This window comes from Arachis ipaensis, chromosome B8 (genome assembly GCF_059453495.1).
Source record: "Arachis ipaensis isolate K30076 ecotype BB chromosome B8, ASM5945349v1, whole genome shotgun sequence".
In the NCBI taxonomy this organism is placed as follows: Eukaryota; Viridiplantae; Streptophyta; class Magnoliopsida; order Fabales; family Fabaceae; genus Arachis; species Arachis ipaensis.
This window is the reverse complement of record NC_142443.1, coordinates 42,808,677-42,821,029: the sequence shown is the minus strand read 5'-3', so window position 1 is coordinate 42,821,029 and position 12,353 is coordinate 42,808,677.

Sequence of the window (12,353 nt, the reverse complement as noted above, 5' to 3'; positions counted from 1 at the left end):
TTTAATCTCTGTTTCTTATTACGGATGCTTGACACTTTCAAAACTCAATGAATATGAATCATCCCAATGCAAGTCATTGAATGGATCTCAAATATCTTAGGAAGACGAGTTCTTCAGAAGCTTCATTCAGTATGCTGCTGAGTTAAGCTCTCTTCCTATTCAATCTTGAACCGCAACTTATTAATACAATTGGTGCTTCGAGTTAGAAGCACTCTAAGTGCACCCAATTATGCTTGTTTTCCAAATCTTCAAAATCTGAGCATTTGTGGGATTCGGTTTCTGAATCATTCATACACTTATTCAGAAGATATAGTAGTTAGTTTCCTAGTTCTCAGAGTGTTTGAAGCTACAGGATGTGACTTGTAAGTGATTAACTATAGCACTGTGAAAATGTTCTATGTCCATCTATCTATTTGTATTATATAACAGTTGATACCAATTTTTTGTACATTGAATTTAAACCATATTTTTTCCTCTAATAATTTAATAAGCATTTATATTAAAAGTGTTATAATAATAATATTATCTTAATAAATTTTAAATTATAAAATATTTAAATTTTATTCTATTTGACCTATTTATATATCATATAAGACTTTTATTACTATTACTTCATTTCACAATTGGTGATTCATCTATTAAAAATATTTACACCAACAAATAAAAAAGAATCTATCTATATAGAAATGATTCTATTAGACGATTAAGTACGAAATAAAAATATTTATTATATTTTTAAAACAAATTTATAGAAAGAAATATTTTTATTACTTTTACTATTTATAATTTTTTTAGTTTTTGTAATATTTTACATATAATTATATTTTAAGATCCTTATAATTATTATACTTATTTCAATATGCTATTTAAATCAAAGAATCAATTTTGATCATTTTTTATACTATTTTAAATTTATATCACTCGAGACATTATCTGATAAAATGGGTTAAAAAAAATACTAACAGGTATTTTTACTTTATGTTATTTAAATTATTCTTATTAAAAATAACTTATTCAATGTATATATATATATACAAGACAATAAATATTCTAAAAAAAATTATTCTTACTATTATAGATATCACTAAAAATCTGTATGTACTAGGAGAAGAAAAATAAGTAGGTATAAAAAAATCTACAAAAAATACGAAAAATGAAGTTTTCACGCTACAACATAAAAAATTATTACATATTCAAATTATAAAAAATTCTATCAAATTTTATCAAATTATACTTATCATAAAAAATTCTATCAAATTATAAATTACTAACTCAATAATTATTACATATTCAAAAATTAAATTAAAGATTGCAAATCAAAAGTGCTATAATAATTTTTTGTGCTATTTCATAGAAAATAAAAAAATGATTGGACACAACTGCCTTAAATCTATTACACTTATATTAAAAGTCAAAGTAAATGATTTTAACTTTTAAAAAGGTTCTAAACAATACACTGTTACTAAAATATTTGTCCCAACAAAAAGTACTGAAACTCAACCCTTATTATAACAAATAAAATAGGTAATATTACACAAATTTTATAATAATTTATATTTCTCATTTATATTCTTTATTAATTATAAGAACTAACTTTACCAATACTAATATCATCAGATTTAGATGACATACTAATCAAGAAATAAAAAAAAGTATATAAATGAATCCTAGACACATCTTCAGATGAAGAATATACATACAAAGATAGAACAAAAAAGACAATAGAAAATAAATACAAGCTAACCGTTCAGAATGAACATATCTTCACAAGAACATATGAAGAAACAAGTCTAACAATAACTGAAAATAAAAAAAAGGAAGACAAACACCACATAAAAAAACTAAGTTTGTCAATTAAAACAAGGTTTAATTATTACTCTGTTTGTCTCTATAATTTCACTAAATTTTCAATTAGGTCCTTATACTTTTTTTCTTTTCGATTGAGTTCCTATACCATCAGATTTTATAATTATTTTCTTGCCATGACAAAAACGATGAAATTAACGGAATATTTCGTTAAACAAAACGAATATAACCTAACACTTGATTGAATATTCTGTATAATTTAATAGAATATTCCGTTAATTTTAACGTTTTTGTCACGGTAAAGACTTAGTTACAAAATATGATATGGTATAGAGATCTAATTGAAAAGAAAAAAAGTATAGGAACTAAATGAAAATTCGTTTAAACTATAAGGACCGACAAAGTAATTAAACCTTAAAACAAATACAAAAATAAAAACAATAAATGAAGACACACAGCTTTGTACAACTTCAATATAAAAAAATTTGTATTATAAAATATTTTAAATAAAAAACACATCAAATTTAATATTAATTTATATATTTTTTAATTAATTTTTAAACAATATAATACTTATTAAAATATATTATATGTAACACTCTACCATACAGAGTCTTATGCTTAAGTCATAAGACAGAGATGGCAAGGTATTACGACCTCTAAAACAAAAATTTAGTACGTATAGTAGTATGAATAATTGATTATAACTAGGAGCCTTTGTAGAAAAAGGGGTAAACAAAAACCGTAACTCGAACGCGCAACACTCCGATCGATAACGTAACGAGAAAAAGATAAGCTAACGCAAGATCATATATATAAAGAGTGTCAAAAACGGGAATATCAAGACTCAAAATCCGGCTGCGAAGATAACCGGTCCGAGCATAATAATATATACATATAATAAAATAAGGAAACCCCAAAGGAAACCCAAAGGGACACAAATACATACAACCTATTCTCCAAAATCCCCTCTAGAAGGAGTCATCACAGTTTGTATTATTTAATGGAGATAAAAGTATCTAAACAAGATATATAAACCAAAACAGAGTCCCAAGAACAAAGGATCTTCGCTAATCCAGAAGTCTCCAGCATGCCTCAACGAGAAGCCTCGCGTCCTGCATCTGAAAACCACAAAATCCGCATGGGTGAGAACCAGAGGTCCCCAGCACGGTAACAGCTTCCACATATATAATACATAATAATAGAGGAAAGCCAAAGGCAATCCTAGAACTTCCTCCAGATAATATCAAAGCTTATAAACAAGCTAAACCATATAAGGGTATCTGACTAAAGATTCTTCAGTCTAACTAATACTTCCCTTTCCAATTCCTTCAAACCTCCCAACCACCAGCAGGAGTATATAATAGCAAACACAATTATATCAGACAAAGAATATACAAATAGGAGCAGTTAAGACATTTAGACAATTAGCAAGTAATATGCAGTCAAATAGGCAATCTCAAACAATTCACATAGTATGCATATGATGAATGCCTGTCCCTAGTGGCTGATGATATCATCTGTCGGTTATAGAGCCAACCCGACAAGTCCTGGTAGCTAACCATTGGACTGTCCCTCTGTCGCGCATCCCCAACTCGAGTTATACTCGTTATAAACTTGATCATAAACATGATCCATATCCATCACCCTCACTGGTGAATATTTCGGGGGCGAGCTCATCCGGGTCTTTCACAGTGCCCGGCCACACTTACGACATAGGGTCAACAGAGTCTCGAGCCTCCACCTAGAGCACGTGGTGGCTAGCCACTGCTTCCTCCCAGGGATCTCGTGCCTCTGATAGTGGAAGTGCAAATCTCAATTATCAATAATTCAGCATAAGCATGCATAAATTCTCATCCATGGATCAACATCCATATCAGCCATCCGGCTCATGGTTCAGTCCAGAACCAGCCAATATTCATATTATACACAGCCATTCCGGCTCACGGTTAAATCCATAACCAGCCGTTTCAGTAGCAATTACAGCCTTTCGGCCCATGGCTTAACAAGCACTTCTACCACCATCCTCCGCATCTCACATAATCATCTTGATCCTCATTGATCATTCATTTTTCCCTTGCTTCACTCGCAAGTTACCTCATTCACTAGCCCCTTTTTAATAGCTAGGCATGTCATAATGATTTAAGACATAAATGGTGAGATCGGAGGCTTAGAAGTATGAGATTTGGCTTTTAAAACTCAAAAATCAACTTTGGGATGAAAACAGGGCCACGCGTACGCGCACTCCACGCGCACGCGTGGATGGCCTCAAAAACTCATCGACGCGCAAGCGTCATGCACGCTAACGCGTGGATTAAAGATTTGCCAATCGACGCGCACGCGCCAACCACGCGTACGCGCGGGTGTTCTCGTGCCCCAGGCACAACACTGGCACAGTTCTGGCATAACTCTCTGGAAAATGGCTGGGCATTGGGTGCAGCACAATCGGCGCGCCCGCGCACATCACGCGCACGCGTGGATGGCGCTTTCTGGAAGATCGGCGCGTACGCGCCAGGTACGCCCACGCGCAAGGGGTCATTCTGCTAAAAATTTTCTAAGTTAAAAGCTGCAGAATTCACAGATTTAAACCCCAATCTTCCAACGGACATAACTTCCTCATTTTAAATCGTCTTTCACCCGTTCTTTGAACGGCATGGACATCCCGGATCCAATTTCATTTCTAAACAGATTTGGTACAAAACGGAGATCCGTAGTCCAAGTTATGTCCCGCCAAAGTGTGCCCAAAAACCATATTTTCATACAAAACCACAAAGTGCCAATTTCAAAACAAGCCATTTCCAACTCTTTTCAAAACCAATCAAAACATGCCAAGTTCATCCCGTTTCTTTGAAATCAATCAAAATATATCAAATTCAACATCAAGCCTCCTCAACTCACACATTGACACATTACCACAAATTACCAAAATCACTATCTCATCATTTTACCCCACTTCACCCAAGTGGCTCAAACTCAAACACATTGACATATCATATACTATTCCTCATGCCAATTCTCAACAACACCAATTCCAATAAATTATTATTGTACACAATCAACATCATACTCACCATCAACATGGTTCAACCCACAATTCAACCATAACCAGTCATCAAGTATATATATCACAACATGCATATTTCTCATACATCATACCACTAAGGCATTAATAATCATCATCACATATATGACCACATCATATATCTCAATCATTCAACAACATCAACAATTCAATGCCTATCTTAGGGCCTCTAGCCTAAGTATTTCCTACCACATTACATATTAGATACGGGAAACCGAAACCATACCTTAGCCGATTTTCCCAAGCTCCCCCGGAGCACTTCCAAACCACTTATCCACAAGCTCTCAAGGCCTCAACACCTCCAAGAACAGATTTTTCACCACCAAACCCTTTCCAAGCTTTTCAAAGTCACCAATCAAGCTCCAATACCCACACATACACAACCTAAGCCACAACCATCATACTCATACACAACATCTCAAAACCCAAACATCATAGAACAACAAAATCACACTAGGGTTGAGAATCTTACCACACCCAAGGTCCAAGGAGACAAGATTAACCTTCTCATTCAAGAGAGTTGGGTCCTATAACATCAAAGAATCCAAAATCTCAACATTTTACCCATGAAACTCGAAAATAAGGGCTGGAATTTCGAACAGAAACACATGGCTTACCTCAAGATTAGTTGTATGGGTTTTTTAGAGCTCTCCGCGGTGAACGCGTGGCCGCAAACGGAGCGGCAATCGGAGCTCTAGATCAAAAGTTATGGTGGTTTGAAGATCAAGTGAGAGATAGAGGTTTGAGAGAGTGTTCTTCCCCCATTTCCTCTCTTTTTCAGCGTGTTTGGTGTTGTGTGAGGAGAGAGAGAGTGCTGAAAACTAGGGTTTTGGTTTAGTTATGTTGGGCTAAGGGCCCACTTTGGGTCCGGTTGGACCGGTTTGGCCCGTTCGGTCCAATCTTGGTCCGATTTCCATAAAATTGGTACCGAAATTCTCGTCTCAATTTCCTCTATCATATTAAGCCATAAAAATATCATTTTAGGCTTTCTAGAATAAATTCTCATTTATGGGTTAATTAGCCGTTAATTAACCGGGCTTTACATTCTACCCACCTAATTGGGAATTTTGCCCACAAAATTCAAATGCAATTACCTGAGAATAAATGCGGATAATCCGCTCGCATCTCCGACTCAAGTTCCCAAGTGTGTTCCTCAACACCGCCTCGACTCCATGCCACTTTGACTAATGAAACATCTTTTCCACGCAACCGTTTAATACTAGTATCATCAATTCTGACCGGAGCCACTGGAAGCGTCAAATCTTCCCTTAACTGAACCGACTCAGGTTCTAACACATGGCTAGCATCAGGAGTGTACTTTCGAAGCTGCGACACGTGAAACACGTCGTGCAGGTTCGAGAGATAAGGTGGTAGAGCCATCCGATACGCCACCGGTCCAACCCTCTCCAGGACCTGAAATGGACCAATGTATCGAGGATTCAACTTCTTTGCCTTAATCGCCCTACCTACTCCTGTAGTTGGAGTAACTTTCAGGAAAACATGATCTCCTGCCTCAAATTCTAAGGGCTTCCGCCTTTGATCGGCGTAACTCTTTTGACGACTCTGCGCCGTAAGCATCCTATCTCGGATCTTCTTGACTTGTTCAGTGGTCTCAGCTATCATTTCCGGCCCCAACAAGCCTTTCTCTCCAGCTTCATACCAACATAGTGGAGATTGACATTTTCTCCCATACAAAGCCTCATACGGAGCCATTCCGATGCTCGCATGGTAACTATTATTGTATGCAAACTCTACTAACGGCATATACCGATCCCAACTCGCCGGTTGGTCCAAAACACAAGCTCTCAACATATCCTCTAGTGTTTGGATCGTCCTCTCGGATTGACCATCTGTTTGGGGATGGTACGCTGTACTCAAGCTTAATCGAGTTCCAAAAGCTTTCTGAAATGCACCCCAGAACCTCGAAGTGAAACGAGGATCTCTATCAGAGATTATAGTAGCAGGTACACCATGGAGTCTCACAATCTCCTTTATGTATAACCGAGCTAGCTCCTCAAGGGTGTAAGTCATCCGAACGGGTAAAAAGTGAGCTGACTTCGTCAGTCGGTCCACGATCACCCAGATAGCATCAAAACCAGTCCTAGTCCTTGGCAATCCCGACACAAAGTCCATTGCAATACTTTCCCACTTCCATTGCGGAACCTCTAAGGGTTGCAACATCCCGGAAGGTCTTTGATGTTCAATCTTTACCTTTTGACAAGTTAAGCACTTTGAAACATATTCCGCCACATCATTCTTCATACCCGGCCACCAAAACATCGCCTTTAAATCATGGTACATCTTAGTACTTCCCGGGTGAATGGAGAATCCGCTTTTGTGTGCCTCCTTTAAGATATCTTGCCTCAAAGTGCCAACATCCGGCACAATGATCCTACCCTTGAATCTCCATAACCCATCTTTTTCTTCCGACACTCTCCACTGTTTTCCTTGCTCGATAGCCGGTAACACCTTCCATAACGCTTCATCATTTTCATGAGCCTTTAGGAGTTCGGACTTAAAGTCACTCGAGATTTCTAATCGGCTCAAACACAAGGTTCCAGATACTTCTCGAGCACCAATTTTTAGACTCTCGAATCCCTTGAGCAACTTCTCCTCTTGAAGCATCATCCAAGACGCATATAACGACTTTCGACTTAACGCATCCGCCACTATATTCGCCTTTCCAGGATGGTAATTTAACTCAAAGTCGTAGTCCTTCAATAATTCCATCCACCTTCTCTGCCTCATATTAAGCTCTTTCTGATCAAAGAGATACTTCAAGCTCTTATGATCAGAGAAAACTTGGAACTTAACCCCATAGAGATAATGCCTCCACACCTTCAAGGCAAACACAACCGCAGCGAGTTCCAAATCGTGCGTAGGGTAACTAACTTCATGAGGTCTCAACTGTCGTGAGGCATACGCCACCACATTATGGTGCTGCATCAGCACGCACCCTAGACCCTTCAATGAGGCGTCACAATACACCTCAAATGGCTCATTCGGCTCAGGTAACACTAACACAGGTGCAGTGGTCAACTTTTTCTTCAATGTCTGAAAGCTCTCCTCGCACTCAGGAGTCCAAACAAACGGAGTGTCTTTGCGAGTTAACTTTGTCAACGGCAAAGCTAATTGCGAAAAGCCTTTGATGAACCTTCGGTAATAGCCAGCTAAACCCAGAAAACTCCTTATCTCAGTTACTGTGGTTGGTTGCTTCCAATCCATCACAGCTTCTACCTTGGTTGGATCTACGGCTATTCCCTTCTTACTCACCACGTGACCCAAAAACTTCACCTCACTCTTCCAGAACTCACACTTAGACAGTTTCGCATAGAGTTTCTTCTCCTTTAAAATCTGCAACACGGTCCGCAAGTGTTCCGCATGCTCTTCTTCAGTCTTGGAGTAAATTAGTATATCGTCAATGAAGACAACCACGAATTTATCCAGAAACGGACGGAACACTCTATTCATGTAATCCATGAATACTGCAGGAGCGTTCGTCAACCCAAAGGACATTACAGTGTACTCGTAATGACCATAACGAGTCCTGAAAGCGGTCTTAGGGATATCCTCACCCTTCACCCTTATCTGGTGATAACCGGATCGCAAATCAATCTTAGAGAAAACCCCAGCTCCTTGTAACTGATCCATGAGATCATCAATCCTCGGCAATGGGTACTTATTCTTTATGGTGACCTTGTTCAGCTGCCTGTTGATGCGCATAAACTTGTTATGCTACGATTTAGGAAATTGCACGATCGGCAAAATTCCTTCCGGCAAGTGCACCGGTTATCGTCAAGCAAAAACTCACAATAGAGTGAGGTCGAATCCCACAAGGATTGGTTGAGTGAGCAATTCGGATTAGAAGTGTGTTCTAGTTGAGCGGAATTAAGATTTAGATGAGAATTGCGGAATGTAAAATTGGCGGGAAAAGTAAATGACAAGAAATTGAAATGGCGGAATCTTAAATTGCATGAATTAAAGAGCAGAAACTAAATTGCTGAAATTAAAAGGGATGGGGTGATTGCATGAATTTAATTGCAGAATGTAAAGAGAAAGTGGTAGATCAGAAATGGGGAATTCATTGGGTTTAGGAGATATTGAAATCTCCGAATCAAAACATGTAAATCTCTTCTTCAACCAATGCATTCATTGAATTTTGCTTGGCAATCTTATATGATTGGATCCCAATTCCTTGGCTCACCAATGCTCTCTAAAAACAAACAAATTCCCAATCCCTTGGTTTAAATGTTCATAAGAAGAGATGATGCTTGATCACTGATTATACCACACAATGTCATGAACCACAATTTGGTAGGATTACATGTCACAATATCCATCCAAACCCCAATCCAATCCACTGTGAGAAAGCTTCTCTAGCATGAATCCTCCATTCCTTTCCCAAGGCTCCGAAGGATTCCAAGTATGAGTAGTTTCTTTCCCAAGACAACTACTCAATGGAATTAGATCGAGAAGCTTTCTAACAAAATTCAAGAGAAAAGATTGAAGAAGAAGATAAACTATTATTGATTCATTGAATTACAATAGAGCTCCCTAACCCAATGAAAGGGGGTTTAGTGAATCATAGATCTGAATTCAATTACAAAGAAAAGGAAAACTAGCTAAAAGTGAAAGTAAAGTCCCCTCTAACTTAACTTCTATCCTATTTATACACTTTCTATATTGAGCTTCAGTTGTGCTTCTTGGGCTTTGAGGCCTCTCCTTGCTTTCCTTTTGCCTTGGGTTTATGATCCATAATCTTGATGAGGTTGTTGATCCAAATCCTGTAACATTTATTGAGCCAACTTAGTGATAATCAAATAATGACACATGACTCAATAAATTGAGATTTCAAACTCATCAATCCTTCAGGCCCAATCCCATAAACCATGATATTCAATTGGGTTTCATACCAAAGTAAGTTTAAGTTAATAATTGTGCTCAAAGACTAACTTAAATCACAATATTTTTGGCCCAGAAACCTTTTTCAAGAGTGGCGTTTAAGTTGTAGTTTAAGCTTAAACTGCAGCTTAAACGCCAGATACTTCCAGTGAGGCCATTTGTAGAAGCACGTTTAAGCTTCAGTTTAAGGTTAAACTGAAGCTTAAACGTGGAAATGGAAGAAGGTAGCCCTGGAGAGTCATGTAGTCGAACACGTTTAAGCTTCAGTTTAAGGTTAAACTGAAGCTTAAACGTGGAGATAGGAAGGGCAGCCCTGGAGGTCGAACACGTTTAACCTCCAGTTTGAGGTCAAACTGGAGGTTAAACGTGGAAAAGGGTGGAGGCATACTGGAGGTCGAACACGTTTAACCTCCAGTTTGAGGTCAAACTGGAGGTTAAATGTGGAAGCTTAGAATGGTGGCCCTGGAGGTGTCGAACACGTTTAACCTCCAGTTTGAGGTCAAACTGGAGGTTAAACGTGGAGATGGAGAGAGCAACCCTGGAGTAGAAAAGCTATCGAACACGTTTAAGCTCCAGTTTGAGTCAAACTGGAGCTTAAACGTGGAATGGCCCCTGGTACTCTTCCTGGTTCTGGCGTTTAACCTCCAGTTTGAGGTCAAACTGGAGGTTAAACGTGGAACTCCTCCCTGGGTGGCATACTCATTCTGGCGTTTAACCTCCAGTTTGATGTCAAACTGGAGGTTAAACGTGGAATGCTCCTTAAGTGAGGCTTTTCATTCTGGCGTTTAACCTCCAGTTTGAGGTCAAACTGGAGGTTAAACTTCAATCCCAGCATTTCTTATCCTTCATGATTTTGGCGTTTAAGCTCCAGTTTAGGCTTAAACTGGAACTTAAACTCCACATGTGATATTCAAGCTTCCTTGCTTAGCCTCTTCTTCCCTGAAATCATCCAAACAATTGCATCAAAGTCTTGCAAAATTTCATGAGAAATCTTTCATTCATAGCAATTAAGTAATAGAACTAAAACTCATGGAATTTGCATCAAAATCATATTGTTTGGATGGTTCATTACTTTGTTCTTCATTTAACCATTTTTGGTTACTTTAAGCTCAAGAAAATGCATAAAACAACTAAAACTAACAGAAAAATGCTAGTGAAACTAGCCTATGATGCCTTGGCATCACAACACCAAACTTAATACTTGCTTGTCCCTAAGCAAGTCCTGAGTTATTTGAGAAGAGAGTATGAAACAGAAAGCAATTACATTGGCTATATTAGCAAGCATTTGAAGTTCATCAGAAGGGTTTTATGCAGAAAGTTGCAGCATCACTTTTTCATACTTATCAGGTAGGATTATCACTTTTTCATTGCATCCATCAAAAATTGCTATGGCCTCTTGTTATTCTTATGTCTTTGGCACTTTTCTCTTCTTTGTTTTTCTTTTCTTTTTCTTAGAGCTTCTTTTGCTCCTTGTTTGCTTAGTGTCATGTGTTGCACAAGCCTTTGGCATTTTCTTTTTCTTATCAGTGCACTACACATATCCACTTTAGGCATTTTAGTTCACATGTCTTCTTGAGACATTGGTGCCCAGCACCTCTTTGTGTGACTAAATGTTTTGTATTTAGGTTGCTCTTGATAATGGACTTTTGGTTGATAATCCCGGGTTAGTTAACCCAAGTTACCAAGTGTTGAAACACTCCTCAGAACCTATTCATCCAAGCATATCCTTAATACATAAACACCACAGGCATTTGTCTCAGAAGTTCAAACCATAGGTACCTAGCTTATTTTCTCAATTTTTTTGCTTTTTGGTTGCCTTTTTCCATGGCTTTTTTTCTTTTTCTTTTTCTTTCTTTTTCATGGCCAAAGACATTTATTCATCAAGATCCATAGACAATTTTTACTTTCTACATAAAAAATGATAATTCTACACTCTAATTTTAGTGATCTGACTAAACAATCAAGCATGCATACCACCACTTAATTCTACTTGATTTGTCACTAATTTAGCCAAGTTACTTTTGTTCAAACTTTTTCTTTTATTTTTGGAAACAGAACAAGCATGGCACGCACTTGTTTAAGAAGGTGAAGTTATATCCAAACATCCAGGCATTCACTTTATTCAAAGCACTTAACAAGCACACATACTAAAAAAAAAAAAAAAAAAAAAAAAAAAAAAAAACTCCACATAACACTTAAATGACTTATGATGAAAACACGTTCATAAAGACAATTCACCAATTATCATTTGATTATTAAGGAACGAGACCACCTCTTATTTATTGCTTGGTTCTTCTTAATTCTTGGGATCCTGCTTCTTCTTGCTTCCTGCCTCTTTTTGACCACTTGTGCCTCCCTTGTCTTTTCTTATGAGCTTTTTCCAGAATCCAGCCTTTTTCATCGTTTCTTCCACTCCTTTTTCAAGGATCATTGCCTTGTTTATTTCTCCTTCTTTCCTCCCTTTGAAATACTCATCATAAGCTGGGAATGCTGGGTCCATCTTGTGTAGATGTTCCCCTATGTAGTTAAGCTTGATTTGCGAACTGATGTTGTAATCAGCTTG